The sequence below is a fragment of the Eretmochelys imbricata genome, chromosome 6 (genome assembly GCF_965152235.1).
Source record: "Eretmochelys imbricata isolate rEreImb1 chromosome 6, rEreImb1.hap1, whole genome shotgun sequence".
Classification (NCBI taxonomy): domain Eukaryota; kingdom Metazoa; phylum Chordata; order Testudines; family Cheloniidae; genus Eretmochelys; species Eretmochelys imbricata.
The window spans coordinates 18,233,458-18,250,499 of NC_135577.1; the positions used below are offsets into that span (position 1 = coordinate 18,233,458).

General features: G+C 47.1%; 1 protein-coding gene across 1 annotated transcript in view; it reads left to right on the forward strand.

Moving 5' to 3' along the window:
- The first annotated feature begins 1,466 nt into the window (after nucleotides 1–1,466).
- LOC144265517 (NACHT, LRR and PYD domains-containing protein 12-like) overlaps nucleotides 1,467–17,042 on the forward strand; it is a 192,400-nt gene continuing 176,824 nt past the window's right edge. The window contains exon 1 of the mRNA XM_077818162.1: nucleotides 1,467–1,613. The gene's annotated coding sequence lies outside the window, so the exon portion shown is untranslated. The remainder of the gene's footprint in view (nucleotides 1,614–17,042) is intronic.

The following is a 17,042-nucleotide window of genomic DNA, read 5'->3' on the forward strand; positions in this document are numbered from 1 at the left end:
CAAGAAACTGCCACAGTCCTAGTCCCCCATACAGCCCACGGGCTCCCACCCGGTATCTGATCTCCTAAGTTTAATACCTGGTTCCCATGTCTCTGGCCAGAAAACTTCCCACTCCAGTGCCCCTCTGTATCCCCCAACCAAGGGGTCGCTCAGTCTGGTTCCCCCCCAAACCCCAGACCCCACATCCCCACTTTTCCTGAGCTCCTAGCTCCCTGCTCCACCCCACGGATATGGGCTGGACTTTGCCAGTGAGGCCCCCAGGATCCCCACCCCCCCCACCTGAGGTGACTGCCAGGGGACTCCCAACCCCTGACCCCCTCTGTGTGGGGTGCGCTTCTGACCCTCGGTCCTCCCATCTGCCATCCTATGTGGCTCTGACCCACTGCTCTCATGTACCTGTGACACCTCATGTGCCTCTAATGCCCCCTCCCTGCCCCATGTATCTGCATAGTCCCGTGCTGGGGCAGGGGTGGAGCAGCGCTGCCCCAGGGCGAGGGCAGGGAGGAATCCTGGGTTTGTAGACAGACCACGGCACCTGCTGCCCCCTTCAAGGTGTGTTACACGCTCCCCCTCCCCCCGCCATGTGCCAGTCCCTCTCTGTGGGCTGGTGCCTCAGCCCCACCTCTCCTGCTCCCTGCCCCCGTGGGGTGACGTGAAGGGAGCAATCGCTGCACTGCCCTGAGCACAGGGGCTGCAATTGTGCCTGGTCTCACACAGCTCAGGCAAATCGCAGGCTGCTGCTGAGAGTGGGGGTGCCCGTCAGTCCTCCTGCCCCTATAACCCAAACCACAACCCCCTGGGCCTAGTGCCGGTCGCTGGCTGAACTGAAAGCAAGGCTGGGAGCCAGCAAGCGCCAGGCGCACATGCCACTGAGTCGAGCCACCCGAAAGGTGAAAGGAAAAACGAGGCCCCAAAGGCAGCAGCCTTCCAAGCTTTCCTTAGCTCTGTGCTCTCGCACAGACAAGAGAATTGTGACACTAAGAACCAGTCACATGGGGGGGGTGGTAAAAAAAGCCCCCAAACAACAACAAAGCAAAAGCCACCCCTGCCCCGCAAAAAGAAAGCCCCCAAACACACAACAGGTTGTGCAAGTTGTGCCCTTCCCCCCCTGTGCTCCTGTGTAACAGCCAGGCTCAACTGAGCCCTGGGAGGACAGGGCAGCACTGAGGTGAGTGAAGGGTTAACTCTCTGAGTGGAAAGAAAAGGAGGACTTGTGGCACCTTAGAGACTAACCAATTTATTTGAACAGGAGCTTTCGTGAGCTACAGCTCACTTCATCGGATACAAGTGAGCTGTAGCTCACGAAAGCTCGTGCTCAAATAAATTGGTTAGTCTCTAAGGTGCCAGAAGTCCTCCTTTTCTTTTTGCGAATACAGACTAACACGGCTGTTACTCTGAAACCTCTCTGAGTGGGTTGCTCTGAGTTTCACTTTCACATGTGAGTTTCCTCACTCAGTGCAGACTCTGCAGGGTGGGGCGAGAGGGAGCCAGTGCTGCTCGTTCTGGGTCCTGGGCTCTTCTTGTCTCTCTATTTGTGGGTCTAAATAGTGAGAAAGCGGAGGCAAAGGAAGGAAGCTGGATACCAAGTTCTGTCTGGACTCCCCCCTCTTACAGTAAGTCCCTCCCAGGACCCAGGGGCCCCATGCTCTACGTTCCTGTGACTCAACTCAGTACAGCTTTGTATGGGTCAGAGCAGAGGGGAACTAGCTCGTCCTGCCTGGCCTTTGTCATCACAAATGTCTGGCTGCAGTAAAGAAGAATCTTGTCTAAGGAGTGGAGAATCCAGTGTGCCAGATATAGGGAGCCTGGGTGTAGGACCCTGCAAGGTGGGAGGTCCCAGAGCTTTGGCCACAGCCTGAGCCTGAACCTCTATTAACTGCAATTAAACAAGGCCTCATGAGCCTGGATCAGCTGGCATGGCCCAGCCACGGGTTTTGAATTGCAGGGTAGATGTACCCTTAGTGACCTGGGTGCTATTCCCAGGTCTCTCTGAAGTGGCCTTGTGCAAGCTGTCCCCTATTAAAGTCTATGTCTACACTGCACAGTTAACCTAGGCGATTGGCACCTGCGTCTGAGCACTTGGGTTAGCCTAGCCTGGGTGTGAGTGTCCCCACAGTAAAGCCGTACCCGTTTTACTGTGCTCTCACTGTTTCTGCACTCACCTGTGTTTGGCTGGGGGGTAGGGTTGCCAACTCTCCCAGACCGGACTGGACGCCATTGACACAAATGAGGACGTCATCACCGCAAAATGGAGTCCAGTCTGGGAGAATTGACAACCCTACTGGGGGGATATCCCAGGGCTCTCTGTGCAGAGACACACTAAGATTCTTTTCTAGTCAATTGTGGGAGAACTTATTTGTCCTCCAGGGGATTTGTGGGAAGATCGTTGGAGGCCTATCAGCACTCCAGTGATTTTTGCCAGCATCCTCACGATAAAATGGGTGGGTTCCAGCCTGACTTAAAGCAGAGCCTGGGTTCCATCCCCAAAGCCGGGTGAGCTCGCCTGGCCTTAGAGCACCTCCAAACCAAGGTCAAAGGTTTTACTGGGTGGATGGTGGGGTGGGGTGGGGTGCGGGATGTTAAGGCTCAAACCTGGGTAAGAGCCTGGGTGAACTGTGCAGCGCAGACATTCCCTAATCAACAAATGATCATGACCTCCAAGGTATGAGAGCTTGGCTTAGAACAGGGGTGGGCAAACTTTTGGGCCCAAGGGTTACATTGGGGTGCGAAACTGAATGGAGGGCCGGGTAGGGAAGGCTGTGCCTCCCCAGACAGCCTGGCCCCCGCCCCCTCTCCGCATCCTCCCACTTCCTTCCCCCATGAATGCCCCCCTTCAGAACCCCTGACCCATCCAACCCCCCCGCTCCTTCTCCCCTGTCCATCCCCTCCCAGGACCCCGGGGCCCCAAACCATCCCCCTGGAACCCCACCCGCAATCCAACCCCCCTGCTCCCTGTCCGCTGACTGCCCCTCCTGACCCCTATCCACACCCCCACCCCTGACAGGCCCCCCAGGACTCCCACGCCTATCCACCCCCCCCCGTTCCCCATCCTCTGACTGCCCCCCCCAGAACCTCTGCTCCATCCAACCGCCCCCTGTCCCCTGACTGTCCCCCCCAAACCTCCACCCCATCCAATTGCCCCCTGCTCCCTGGGACCCCCTGCCCCTTATCCAAGCCCCCCGCCCCCGCCCCCGCTCCCTTACCATGCTGCTCAGAGCGGCAGGAGCTCGCAGCCATGTCGCTGCGCTGCCCAGCAGGAGCGGCAGGCCAGAGCACCGGCAGCGTGGCGCACTGAGGCTGCAGGGGAGGGGGGACAGCAGGGGAGGGGCTGGGGACTAGCCTCCCCGGCCGGGAGCTCAGGGGCCGAGCAGGACGGTCCCGCGGGCCGCAGTTTGCCCACCTCTGGCTTAGAATAAGGGTTATAAAGGCAGGGACCACTCTAGCTATAGATAAATGAGGCAGCTGCCTACTATGGCAAATTCTGCCTGGGGTGGCCGCGCCAAACCTGAGTGACTCTGCAACCCTGTGCAGCAGGTGGCAGGGCTGCTCACTCAAACGTGGCCAGACCACCCTCTATCATGGCCGCACATGAGCAAGTGGTGCTGTGACCTGGTGTTTGAGGTCTCCTGCTGCAGGAGAGTGAGTCTGTGTGTGTATGGGGGTGGGTTTTTGGAGGGGGGTGAGGGAGTGAGAGAACCTGGATTTGTGCAGGAAATGGCCTAACTTCATTATCATGCACATTGTGTAAAGAGTTGTCACTTTGGATGGGCTATCACCAGCAGGAGAGTGAATTTGTGTGGGGGGTGGAGGGTGAGAAAACCTGGATTTGTGCTGGAAATGGCCTAACCTGTTGCTCACTTTAGATAAGCTATTACCAGCAGGACAGTGGGGTGGGAGGAGGTATTGTTTCATATTCTCTGTGTATATATAAAGTCTGCTGCAGTTTCCACGGTATGCATCTGATGAAGTGAGCTGTAGCTCACGAAAGCTCATGCTCAAATAAATTGGTTAGTCTCTAAGGTGCCACAAGGACTCCTTTTCTTTTAGTCTAAACAAGCTCTCTCCAGTGCCTCAAGGTGAGTCCACAATGCATGATACTTTCAGTGAGCTAAAATCATATTACAGTCAATCAAATTCTATGGAGTAAGCCAGAATCTTCAGCGCAGACAGACAAAGGAAGATATGGGTGTGGCAAGTTCTCTGCTTCCTCTTGGAAATGGAGGGTGTATGTTTGCAAGTTCACATATTTGTATAGTTTGTTTATACATTTGTATTGCAGCCAGAAGGGAGAATAATGGATTCCATTTGCTCTGGTTCCAAAATGTCTTGAAAGATCTCTGGAGCTGTGTTAGAAGAAGTAAAAGAAAGTAACTGGGGTGGAGCAGTGGGGGTAGGAGCTGTAACGGTATAAAGGGTGAAATGTTCCTCTCTGTGTCCCCAAGTGGAGGGACAATTGAACCAGACACCCCAGCCCTTGGAGTGAAAAAAGGAGGAGTGTTTGCTTATTTCATCTTCCTCTTCCTTTCCGTGAAAGCCCTTCTGTGCAGGTCTGGCTCCAATGAGCTGGAGTGGGAGCCGTCATGACTGACGAGAGAAATAGCCCGTCTCTCTGATATTCTCCAAACCTACCAGGCAGCTTGTGACTCCTCCCTTTTGAAAGAATGTTTGTGAGAACTGGGGGTGGCAATGGAATGGACACATACATTTTGCCTTAGTAAGGACTGCAGGATTGGGTCCCCAGTTTGTTCTTTTAGCTTTGTGTTTTGTAGATGGGGTAGTTTATGTTTAGGGTGGCCTGATTTGCAAGATTATCTCTACAGTTTTCTCTTAGCATCTGTGATAGGCCTGTCTCCACATTCCACTGCATTAAACATTGTGTATTTGAAAATTGGTAGGGTTAGTAAAATGGTTCCTATAATGCTTACAAGATGGCTGCTGCTAAGTCACAAAATAAACCCTGTCAGAATTTGCTTCGGTATATTGAGAGAAAAGAAGCAAACATTCTTCCTACAATTTTAACTTCCTCATCAAGAAAAGTTACCAAAAAGAAAAGAATGTGTCTATTTTATTTTTACTAGAAGGGGAACATTCTGAACGTTCCCATAACAGGTCTTTCCTGCATGTTCTTTGTGAGTGCAGTGGATACTATGCCAAACACTGATGCGTGTTCATAATGTCAGATTATTCTGGCCTTACCACTTTCCTTGTTTTGTACAGTTACACTGCCAGTTTTCCCAGGACATATTTTAAGGCATTTGTATAATATTTAAGAAAAATAAAAACCACGAGCATGCATAAATTACTACAAATCTAAGACTTTGGAAGAAACTAAAATTTGTGGAAATTCATATTGCCCCGTAAGTGGGCCATCAGTTTACTGTGGATGAATGAGCTCCATTCCATTTCCAACATTTATCTGTGCTCATTAAATCATAAAACCACTTCTCTCTGAAGACTTTTCCACAATATAATATGGTAGTTCTCCCCTTCAGGAAGGTTTTCCTGGGTTCAGCCTATATTTTCCTACTCAATTTCAGCCCACTACTCCTAGTTGTATTCTTCTGGGCCAGCCTAAACAAACCCTCTCTTTGGAGTGTTCCTTTCTGATGCAGTGTTTCCAGAGAGTGATCATGTTCTTGTTTAGTTCAGGTTTAGTCATGCTCTACAGCTGAGCCATATTCTTGTGTCTGGCTGAGTTCCAGTTGTCATAGTATTAAAGGGGTGCCAAAGACAGATGTTTGCCGTGTTTCTGTCCCACTTCTAACCAGGGATTATTGGAGCACAACAATGCTCCAGATGTGCCTTCTTTTCCTGGCCATGTGTCCTACATTGGGGCTTGGGCGGTGATGGTATAGAGTCCTGTCCTGAAAAACCCACCTGGCCAGGGCAATCCTGAGATGGCCACCTAGGCTGGTTTTACAGTGCGCATGGAAATGATGGATTCACCATCTCTTACCGTCTTCAAGACTGTGTGCCATTCTGGAAGATCTACTTGAATCAAACGTAAGCTTTGATCTCAGTACAGGGGAGACTGTGTGAAATTCAGTGGCTTCTGTTATACAGGAGGTCAGACAAGATGAAGTAATGGTCCTTTCTGGACTGAAAATCTCCAAATCTGTGTGAGGTTCAGTTTTCTCACCACTTTTCTTAGCTGTTACTGTACCTATTGTGTCATTTCCTTCTTTCTCAGGTGGATCCTGGCTTCGTTGTCCGGGGAGTGGAGATGGGGATTGGCTGGTCGCTCTGTCCAGAATCCTATCTAAGGACAGAAACGCCTGAGCTGTCGCTGGCTGCTCGGGGCCGCGCTCCTGTTGTGAGGTCTCAGCCCCTGTCGGGCCGGGCAGTCTCAGGGCCGTGTCACCAGAGGGAGTTTGTGACTCGGGGGAAGCAGGATGTAAAACAGCTCGGTGGGTGCAGGGGGAAGCTAGGCAAAGCCAGAAACCAGCAAGGGGGGCTGGTTTGGCCCTGTGTGATGTTATCTGGTTAAAATATGACCATGTCATTGTTGCTACCACTGATATAGAATTGCAACAAAGCTTGTACGACGTGTGTCAAGTAAGGTGTTGTCGGGAAGGTTATGATTTGCTCCATATGATTAGGCTGTTTGTATGTGTGTGTCATGTTTGTATCTGAAGTTAAGAGTATTGGCTCTATACCTGTATTTCTAACGTGTTTGCTTTTGGGTAGCACCCATAAGTTATTTAGCCTGCAAATCTCAAAGGGACTATTCAAGTTAAATGGCTTATTAAGGAACACTTAACTCACAGTGGACTATCTACACTTATGCTTCTGCTGTGACTGAGCAAAATCATGCATGGACATGTGACTTGCCCATGTGACCCCAAACACCATCGTGTTCCCTGAAATTTTCTACAGTGAGAACAATTGGATTCCCTTCACTTGGCAGGGGCTATAAAAGGCGTTGGAAACATTTTTCCTCTTTTCTGCTCAAACCTCTGGACTTTGAACTTATACTAATGGGATCATTCTAACCAAGGGACTAAGGGCCTTCCAATGATTTGGAAGCAACCAGAGACTTGATTTAAGCTAGAAGTTTATTCCATCACTGCTACAAGCCTGATCCAAGAACGTTGCAATTATTGTATGTATATTGACCTGGGTATGTGGCTGGTCCTTAGGGATCAGAAGAACCCTTTTGTTTGATTAAGTTGGTTTTAAATAACCACTCACCATTAAGTGTAGTGATTTTTGGCAGTGATACAAGGACTGGAATCCCTAAGGAGGCTGCTTTTCTGACTTCTTGTTAGCCACTGTGGTGAAACAGAAGTTTACTTTTGTTGTTGGTTTGGTATATCTTATGGAAGAATAACCACCAGTTTTGGGGTGTATCTGTCTTATTTCGAAGCAGTTTGTCCTGAATTTGGTATTCTCAGTTTTGACCCACTGAGGCACGGTGACACCCTGTTCTAAGGGAGAAGCTGGGATTGTGATTGGTTGAAGCTGTCTGAGGAGGCCTTGCAGGAGAAGTCTGTGCGAAAAGTTTGAAGTATCCCAGGTCCCATAAAGCAGAACAGGTCAGAGTTTGAGGTTGGGCAGCTGCTCCATAACATGTGGTCCCACAGCTGGAGCCTGAAGCAGAGGGCGGGCTTAGGCACCAACTAGAGTGGTAACCAAGGGCTGAAGAACTTTGCCCTTATGCCAGGGCTCATGGTACCCCTGCAATCAGTGTGTGTAGATCTTGAGGAACCCCGGACAGAAAGTGTTAAGGTTTGTGGAAGTTGTGTGGTGAAGAATTGCCCCTCTTGTAAGGGGGCTGTGAAAGCCTGAGTGTTTATGGGAACCCCATGGAGGGCTTGAGCCCGGAGGTCCTAGTGTCTGGAGCACTGACAGTACTGGCCTGGAGCATGTGTGTTATGAGAGGAGATGGAGCACTTGTAAATCAGGAAGAGGAGGAAGCAATGTGCTGGGGAAGGGGCTGCTGTGGGCAGCCATAGGAGGAAGTACTACAGGGGTCTCGGAGCAGCGATGAGGAGGGGAAAGGGGAGGTTGGTGGCAGCTGTCCTGCAAATGAGTTAATGTGCAACATTCTGCTGCGTATGGCAGAGTGTGAGATGGAAGGAAAATGTGTGTTTCACTCAAGATGGATGATTCTAGGCCAGCGGGTGTAATTAGTAATTGCAGAGAGGCCAGCACTAATGATCCTTCAAAGACAAATAAAGCATTCAGTATATTCAGATCCATCCAAACACTAATTTTAGAGTGGGACTGTATGTGATCATCACTGTTTTATTAACAGCAATGGAAGTGTCACCTGACACCGATCCTTGATGACTCCATAGCAAGAATGATCTGCTGCAAAATCATCCCCTGAGGTAGAAATCCATGTGTGAAGAACAGTTAGTGGAGAATAAAATCTTCTGTAACATCCACTCCGTCACCATTTCTCTTGGTTCTATTTAGCCTAGAAGGTGGGGAATTAGAACTAATCACACAGCACCATCATTGATTTCTGGTTAAACAGATTGTACCATGTGGTGCTTATGCACAACTCTAATTTATACATTTTGCAGAAGCACTTAGGGTTTGTGGCCAGTAGGAATGTGGAAGGAGGGCTTTAAATGTACCAAATATCCCCTGCTCCCTGTAACTCTAAACATAATAATTTCTTTTCCTCCTTCAAAAAATTATTATCCTGCTTCTAATGCTAAAAGGGGAATAAAATGCAGAAAATACCATAATTAATATTGCAGCAACGTATATAGAAGCACACAGCCTGCAATACCCTATATAGCATAAAGCACATAGTAAATTCATATAATAGCAGGCCATAAACCAGTCTCCACTTTCCAAAACGACACATAGAATGTGTAACTGGGAAACTTTAAAAGGTTTAGCATCTAAGAATCTGGACACTTAACCCAACCTACAGAGGCTCCCACCTGGCCCCATGACCATCTCCATGACATCCTGCTTATCCCTATTGCTGGGTGGGATTTTTGGTCTTCTGGTGCCCTTAGAAGATAGTGGGCCTATGGCCTCTATTAAGTGTTTCTCTTCTCTCATCTACCAATAGGCTCCCTTGGTTTCACCCACAGACCAGACGTAATCCACTCTAGGTCCTCCCATTGCCTGACTCCACAGGGTCTTCTCTTCCCATCCACAGCCATGTACCTTCCAAACAAAATCTCCTCAGTGGTTCCTTTGCTCTTTCAGGCCTTGACATAACTTAATGATATAACACAACATACACTGTGCAGGACTACAATTCAATGTAATTCACCACTAGCAAGCCAGGCAAATTATAAACTCAACCCCCACCCAGTAATTTCCTATTCTTGCAGTTCCCCTATTCAGAAACCCCAGGGAAAAGCTAAGCTTTGCTATGTACCTTGAAGAACATCAAATTTGGGTTATTTTGAACGAAGGGACGGGGAGAAAATTACAAAGTTGTGAGGCCCTCACAGAGAATGCCCTGCTAGCAGCCCCTTGTTTATACCAGCAGGGCTTTAGTATCTCTGCTGATCTCAGCTGAGGTGCTGTGTCATGAGGAGAGATGGGGGTGGAAGTGTCTCATAGATAGGTAGCTCCTCAACCATCTAGGACTAATGTTAAAATTCCCATCCCACTGTTTTATGGTTCTTTCATAATTTCACCTTGCTGTGAGGCAGATCAGTATTACTGTCTCCATTTCACAGTGAGCCAGTGACAGAGCCAAGAATAGAACCCTGAAGTCTGGGCTCACAGGCCTGTGCATTAATCACAAGATCATCCGTCCCCTAATTTATCCCTGCTGGATTTCTTTTGCTTCTTTTTCCCTCTCTTGATCCCAGTCTCTGTCTTTCAATCTCATCAGACTCTCACTGTCTTTGACAAGGCTGAAGTTGGTTCCTTGTTCCTTATTTGTGGTTCCCTTATTCAAAGACCAAAATTTCCTAAATATTCAATGTAAAATTTAATTTTCAGACTTCACCATAATAGATGTGAATGAATCTTATAATAGTTGATAATGGTGATTAATAAATTAATAATTTAAATAAAAAACTGGGTTTTGACTGGTTATGACAAAGTATTTCTCAGGTCACCGCAAGTGACATGTCGCTACAACCATTAGATGGCTCTGAAGTAGCTGGGATACGTCATTTCCCAGCCTGAAGCTTTATTCCTGACCAATATGCTGACCTATGTCTAGGGCTTCTTTTTTTCAGGGTTTATTAGTTTCATTTGGGTGTGTGTGTGTTATTTTTTAGCTATTTTTGAGTCTTATGTAGATGTCAAAAAATCAGAGGGTTCCAGGGTTTTTTAAGTACATACGGTAATGAGTCATGTACATTATGTAGTATTATACAGTCAGATATTACTGTAGTGAGTAATCTCCTTATAATGTTCCCTTGTGCAATTTAACATAGTACTGTTTCAAACCTATAGCGTCCACCAGCTGGGTCTACACAGACCCTGCTGATGCACAACATCTTGGTGTGCTTAAAAATTGCACGCCTGTAGTCCGTATTACTGCTCTGTGTACAAGAAGCCCCTAAATACAAGCAAACATTTCCGTTGTTTTGTCTAGACTTTATTGGATAAACACCAGTTTCATTTTTTGTATCGGGGTGTTTTTGTCCATGTTAATCAGTAAAAACCTAAAATCAGAAGCCCTACATTTGTCACCCCTCCCCCACCCCCACAACCTTCCATAAGAAACTGGGTTTTGACTGCCCCTAAGTGACAAAACACTTCTCGGATCACCCCAAGTGACACATCCCTGCATCTGCTGTGCCATTATGAAGCCATGAAGCTATGCCACTCCCAGAGCTGACGTTTCATTTTAAGGCTGAGCTCTGCCAAATATTTCACCTCCATTTCTATTTTGGGTTTTCTTTGTTAGTAAACATAGAATTTGCGTTTAAAATCAAACAAAAGCAGTATTCTACCAAATCATTGCAAATCCAGCTGTAATGTTTTCACAGAAATTATATGGACAGTTGCAAATTATGAAGTCTGTAAGAACCCTGGTTTGGTCTTAGACAAATTAAAAACAGGAAAAATGGCTAAATTTATCAAAACTTGTTTGTTACAAATAAAAAATGTGTTATGATTAGTATTGTGTCTTTTGCTCATTACACAAAAAACATACTATGAAGAAACTCCATGGGCTCAGCTGGCTCCCAAAGAACCATGTTTATTAACTATATACAGACATGCAAGGCCTAGTTTAATACACACTGCTCCTCTGACTAGTTTCTGATGGCTTCTAGAACAGAACAGTGATCACCACTAGACAGCTCACAAGCTACTTAAAGGGGTATTACTCTATTCCTATGTACTACAATTAGTTGAAACAGTCTTTAGTGTTGCCGTGAGTCTCCTACAGCAGCAATGTGGCTTGGTACACTTTCCTTTTCAAGGAATTGAGAGAGCTCTTCATCTGTGGCTAGAATATTTCCACTTTCTTTCCTTTTTAATTCCAAAATTCCATAAAGAAACACCAGCTCTCTGTTTGGCTGAGATTGTGGTGTGATGCTGGTAGACCAAATGCCAGTTCATCCTAAGGCTGAATGCGTCACCCGAGCACTGACAAATTCATAGCTGGAAACCAGTCCAGCTGTCATGCGTGTTAGTATTGTAAAAATAGATCTGAAGATTGTATGAATGTGTTCAGTGTTTATACTACTTGAAAAGCTAGTAGGATGTTGCATGGATTGTTCTCACTCAGCTATACCTACCCCATGTCATAAAGCCTTAGCAAACATTTGCAATGGAAACCGCTGTGACTATGTAACTCATCAGACAAGGAAAAGGCCTTGTATAATGCAACGAATGGGCCATTGTGTGAGATCAAAGACTTTAAAGTGTATTCCTCCTTCCCCTCCCCCACCAGAAAGAAGAGACCTGCCTGTGAACTGTTGCTATAAGCTTGATTTCTGAGGAGCGAAGGTATAAAATGCCTCAAACAGAAAAATCAAGGTGTCTCTTTGCTTTTTGGACTCTGACAGGGCCAGAGATATTAAGACTGAAGTAGACACCCCTAGAGTTATCTCCGGGTTTGCCCTGAAGGGCATTTTGAATTAACAAATCTCTACAACTTTGCTAATCTTAAAACATAGCTGGTAGCTCATCTGTGTGTATATGCCTGCTTGCCCCATTTCTTTTCTTAGTTATTAAATCTGTAGTTAGTTTACTATTGAATGGGCTGCCAGTGTTGTCTTTGGTGTGAGGTCTAAGGTATGACTTGCCCTGAGATAAGTGACTGGTCCCTAGGGACTGGAGCAACTTGAGTATTTTGTGATTTTTTGGAGTAAAGCAACCATTGATGACAAGCTGAGCTGACCAGGTTGGCAAGACAGGGGACCAAGGAGGCTGTGACTTCATGACAAGTCAACTATAGTACTTCAGAAGTTCATATTTGTTACAGGGTTGGCAAAATCTAATCACAGAACATACATATCCTAGGAGGTTTCAGCAGCTGGGATTCCCAAACTGTGCAGAAGCCATAGATGGTACCCATGTGAGCATAATCTGTCCAAAAGAAATGCAAACAGGTTCATTGGCAGAAAGAGATATTCCCTAGTGTTACAAGCTTTGGAGGACCATCAAGGGCGATTCATTAACACATGTATGGATAAAATGCATGAAACCAGGGTGTTTAGAAACTTGAGACTCCTTGACAGTGAGCAGGAAGGTACCCTATTTTTACAGAATAAGGACATCAAAATAGTCACTGTTTCCACTATGAGTCTGGGGGTCTTGGCCTACCCACTGTTCCCCTAAGTTCTTCTTCGAGTGATGTTCCCAGGGGCGCTCCACTGTAGGTGCGGCAGCGGCTTTGCTTCTTGAGTTGGAGATCTCAACAGCAGTGCCCGTGGGACCTCCCATGCGCACCTCCCCTCCCCCGCCCCGCGCGCAGGTCGTATATATAGCGCTGTGCGGTCCTACCAGCCTCAGTTCCTTCTCTCCTGCCTGCGGTCTGGAATGGAACACTTAGCAGAGCCCAAGGTGCTCGTTAGATAGTAGCTTTCCTGCTTTCTTCTCATCGTTGTTAGTTTCCCTTTTCTCTTTCTTCCTCCTAAAACAAAAGAAAAGAAAAAAAAATATTTCATTCTCCCATTTTTCGCTACTTCCCCTTAGGGAAGCGACTCCCTCACCCGTCTGTCTGGTTCACCCGTGTTTAAGCAGTATGTCTCCTACGGAGCTGCCTTCTCTATAACGGACGGCAGCTCAAAGTGTATCCACTGCCTAGGAGAGGGACTCATGCCTCAGAAGTGTTCCCATTGCCTGGGGGCAAAGCCGAGAGACAGAAGGGACAGGGATCTTAAACTCAAATTCATTCTCATGGATAAGTCCCTGCAACCTGCGTCGGACCCCGGTTCCTTTTCCTCACCAGAGAATTCCTCACGCTCGGTGAGGCTGTCTACTGACCCTCACTCCTCTAGCCCCAGCAAGAGCAAAACATCCTCTGATAGGACTGAGGGTAAGAAGAGACCGGCCCCTTCCTCAGTTTCTGAAGCACGAACAACAAGAGTGCCATCCCCGACTCGGTCCGTGGCTTCAACAGCGTCTGACAAGGGGCACAGATCTGCTCCAGACTGACACCCTCTGTTCCTCAGAGTCAGTCTAAGGAAGGAAATGGGGTGAAAAAGTATCGGCGTCACCTTCTGTTGTTGGCGACCGAAGCGGGCCCCCTACTTCGTTACAGCTCCAGGACTGTTCCTGGCACCGAGGAAACCATCGGCACTGACAACGGCACCGGCAAAACAGCCGGCTCCAGTGAAGCCCTCGGCCCTGATGCTGCGCACGGCACTGAAGCCCTATTCACACAAATCCTTGGCACAGAAAAAGCCACCCGCACCTTTGCAAACTCTGAATAAATCTGTAGCTCCAAAAAGCTCTCTGGTGCCATCTGCTGATCCTTTTCCATATCACACCTCAGCGCCACACTCCACATCAGAACTGAGGAGAGCTTCCCCACATGGATTCACGCATTTGTCAGACCTCCCTATATCTGGCACACCGGATGCTCCACTCCTTAGACAGGAGGTTTCCTAAGTCTTACCCACATAACAATCAAGACACTCTTCACACTGTCCCACAGGGACGGCACCTACTTTCCCTAGTGACGTCGAGGATGAATATCAAGAATCTTTTGCCCCATCAACATCAGGGCAATTGACATCAACTTACAGCCTTACCTGCTGCAGTTCAGGGCACTCAGTCTTTTCAGGGGCCCCCATGGATGCAACCATTTATTCCCTTTTCACCCTAATTGGCCATATTGGGACTCCTGGGCCACGTATAGGGCACAATTCGGTTATTCCTCACCGCTGCAAACACACCGGCTTCCATCCATCCCCTCCTCGACAATCTCTCGACCTCCAGAGCCACAGACAGTGCAAATACCAGCACTGGAGGAGGAAGTGGAAGGAGAGCAGGATGAAGAGGTAGGTCTGGTCCTCCATTTGTCTTCATCTTCACCTGATGAAGCCTTCATGCCACCACCTCCCACAGCGGCTGATGATTTTTGTCACTTTCAGGAGTTGTTTTGTAGAGTGTCTGACTCCCTAAACATCCCGCTCCATGAGGTCAAGGAACAACAACACAAATTGATTGGCATTCTTCATACCTCCTCCAGAACAAAAATTGCCCTACCTATTAACAGTATTTTCCCAATCTCTGGTTTGGCTTTGGTGTGTACATACCAAGAGATTTTAGAGTGGATTGGAGTCTTTCATTGAATGTAAGGAGTTGTCTGTGTGCTCAGAAAAGAGTTTTTGTCCCTTGAACCTGCAAACCTTCTTTGACAGACTCCAGCCTCTATTCCCCCTGCATGCAAAAGGGCCGATAGGAAATATTATGTACCTGCAAAATATGCAGAGTTTTTATTTTCACATCCTGCCCTGAATTCTCTCGTGGTGAATGCAGTGCAGGTGAAGGGCCGTCAATATCAATCCCAAACTTGCCATTGTGACCGAGATTGGAAATGTTTAGATCTCCCGGGCAGAAAATCCTATTAGTCTGCTACCCTCCAGTTTTGAATTTGCAACTATGAGGTCCTTATGGCCAAATACAATTACAGAAATTATTCTAAGCTGGAGGGACTTTGCCACTATCTGCCAGAGGCAAAAATGGAACAATTCCTGCCCCTCATTTTGGAAGGTCACTTAATAGCTCACATGGCCCCGCTGGCCTCCCTGGAATGCATCCGATGAAGTGAGCTGTAGCTCACGAAAGCTTATGCTCAAATATATTGGTTAGTCTCTAAGGTGCCACAAGTACTTCTTTTTTTTTTGCGAATACAGACTAACACGGCTGCTACTCTGAAACCTTAGCTGACACAGCTGCCTGATCCATTGCGGCCACAGTAGTAATGTGACGTGCATGATGGTTGAGCCTTTCAGGATTCCCTAAGGAGGTGCAAAATACGGTCAAGGATCTCCCATTCAAGGGACAAAAACTCTTTTCTGAGCACACAGACAACTCCTTACACTCAATGAAAGACTCCCGAGCCACCCTAAAATCCCTTGGTGTATATATACACCACAGCCAAAATGGAGATCAGGAAAATATCAGCTCCCTCCATGATCTTGCCCTCAGCTATACTACCCGCAGTGGCAGTTTGACAACCAACTCCGTCATAGAATCATAGAATATCAGGGTTGGAAGAGACCTCAGGAGGTCATCTAGTCCAACCCCCTGCTCAAAGCAGGACCAATCCCCAACTAAATCATCCCAGCCAGGGCTTTGTCAAGCCTGACCTTAAAAACTTCTAAGGAAGGTGTCAAGGTTCCTTCCCCACTCTGAACTCTAGGGACAGATGTGGGGACCTGCATGAAAACCTCCTAAACTTACTTTTACCAGCTTAGGTTAAAACTTCCCCAAGGTAGAAACTATTTTACCTTTTGCCCTTGGACTTTATCGCTGCCACCACCAAACGTCTAACTGGTATATTACTGGGAAAGAGCCCGTTTGGAAATGTCTTTCCCCCCCAAATCCTCCCTTACCTTTACTCCCCCTTTCCTGGGGAAGGCTTGATAAAAATCCTCACCAATTTGCATAGGTGAACACAGACCCAAACCCTTGGATCTTAATAACAATGAAAAAGCAATCAGGTTCTTAAAAGAAGAATTTTAATTGAAGAAAAAGTAAAAGAATTACCTTTGTAAAATCAGGATGGTAAATACCTTATAGGGTAATCAGATTCAAAACATAGAGAATCCCTCTAGGCAAAACCTTCAGTTACAAAAAGACACAAAAACAGGAATCTACATTCTATTCAGCACAGCTTATTTTCTCAGCCATTTAAACAAAACAGAATCTAGCGCATATCTAGCTAGATTACTTACTAAGTTCTAAGACTCCATTCCTGTTCTCTTCCCGGCAAAAGCATCACACAGACAGAGAGAACCTTTGTTTCTCCCCCTCCCCCCAGCTTTGAAAGTATCTTGTCTCCTCATTGGTCATTTTGGTCAGGTGCCAGCGAGGTTATCCTAGCTTCTTAACCCTTTACAGATGAAAGGGTTTTTCCTCTGGCCAGGAGGGATTTTAAAGGTGTTTACCCTTCCCTTTATATTTATGACAGGCTCATTAAGTTTTTACAAGCCCCTTAAGCAAACAGAGCACATTAACACATGGCACCGGAGTTCACAGACAGACCCCTGCTTTGCAGGCAGACCCCAAAGAGCTTGCAAAAAATCATCCTACAAAGCACCTAAGATCAAACCCCTAGTGCTTACTATTTATGAGTCAATGGGAATATTCTGAAGAGCCAGAACTATAGCAGATAGCAAAGATCTGGCCTTAATGGTTTCCAATACCTCTCGCCAAACAAATTTGAAACCTTAATGGAAATCACATGTCTGGAATCCAAGTGATTTCCATTAAGAAAAGCATCTCTCCTGGGTACTGCAACCCTTGAGCTGGGACTGGGACAAACGGCAGGTTAGAAAACAAAAGAGTGATACTGCAAATCTGAAGGAACAGAAATGGACACCGTGTAGAGTCAAGCACGAGGGTTTATTGCACACAGCTCTGGCGGAGTGTCACTTTGCTTATTAGACTCAGAGACACTGCTAAACAATTGATTACAATAG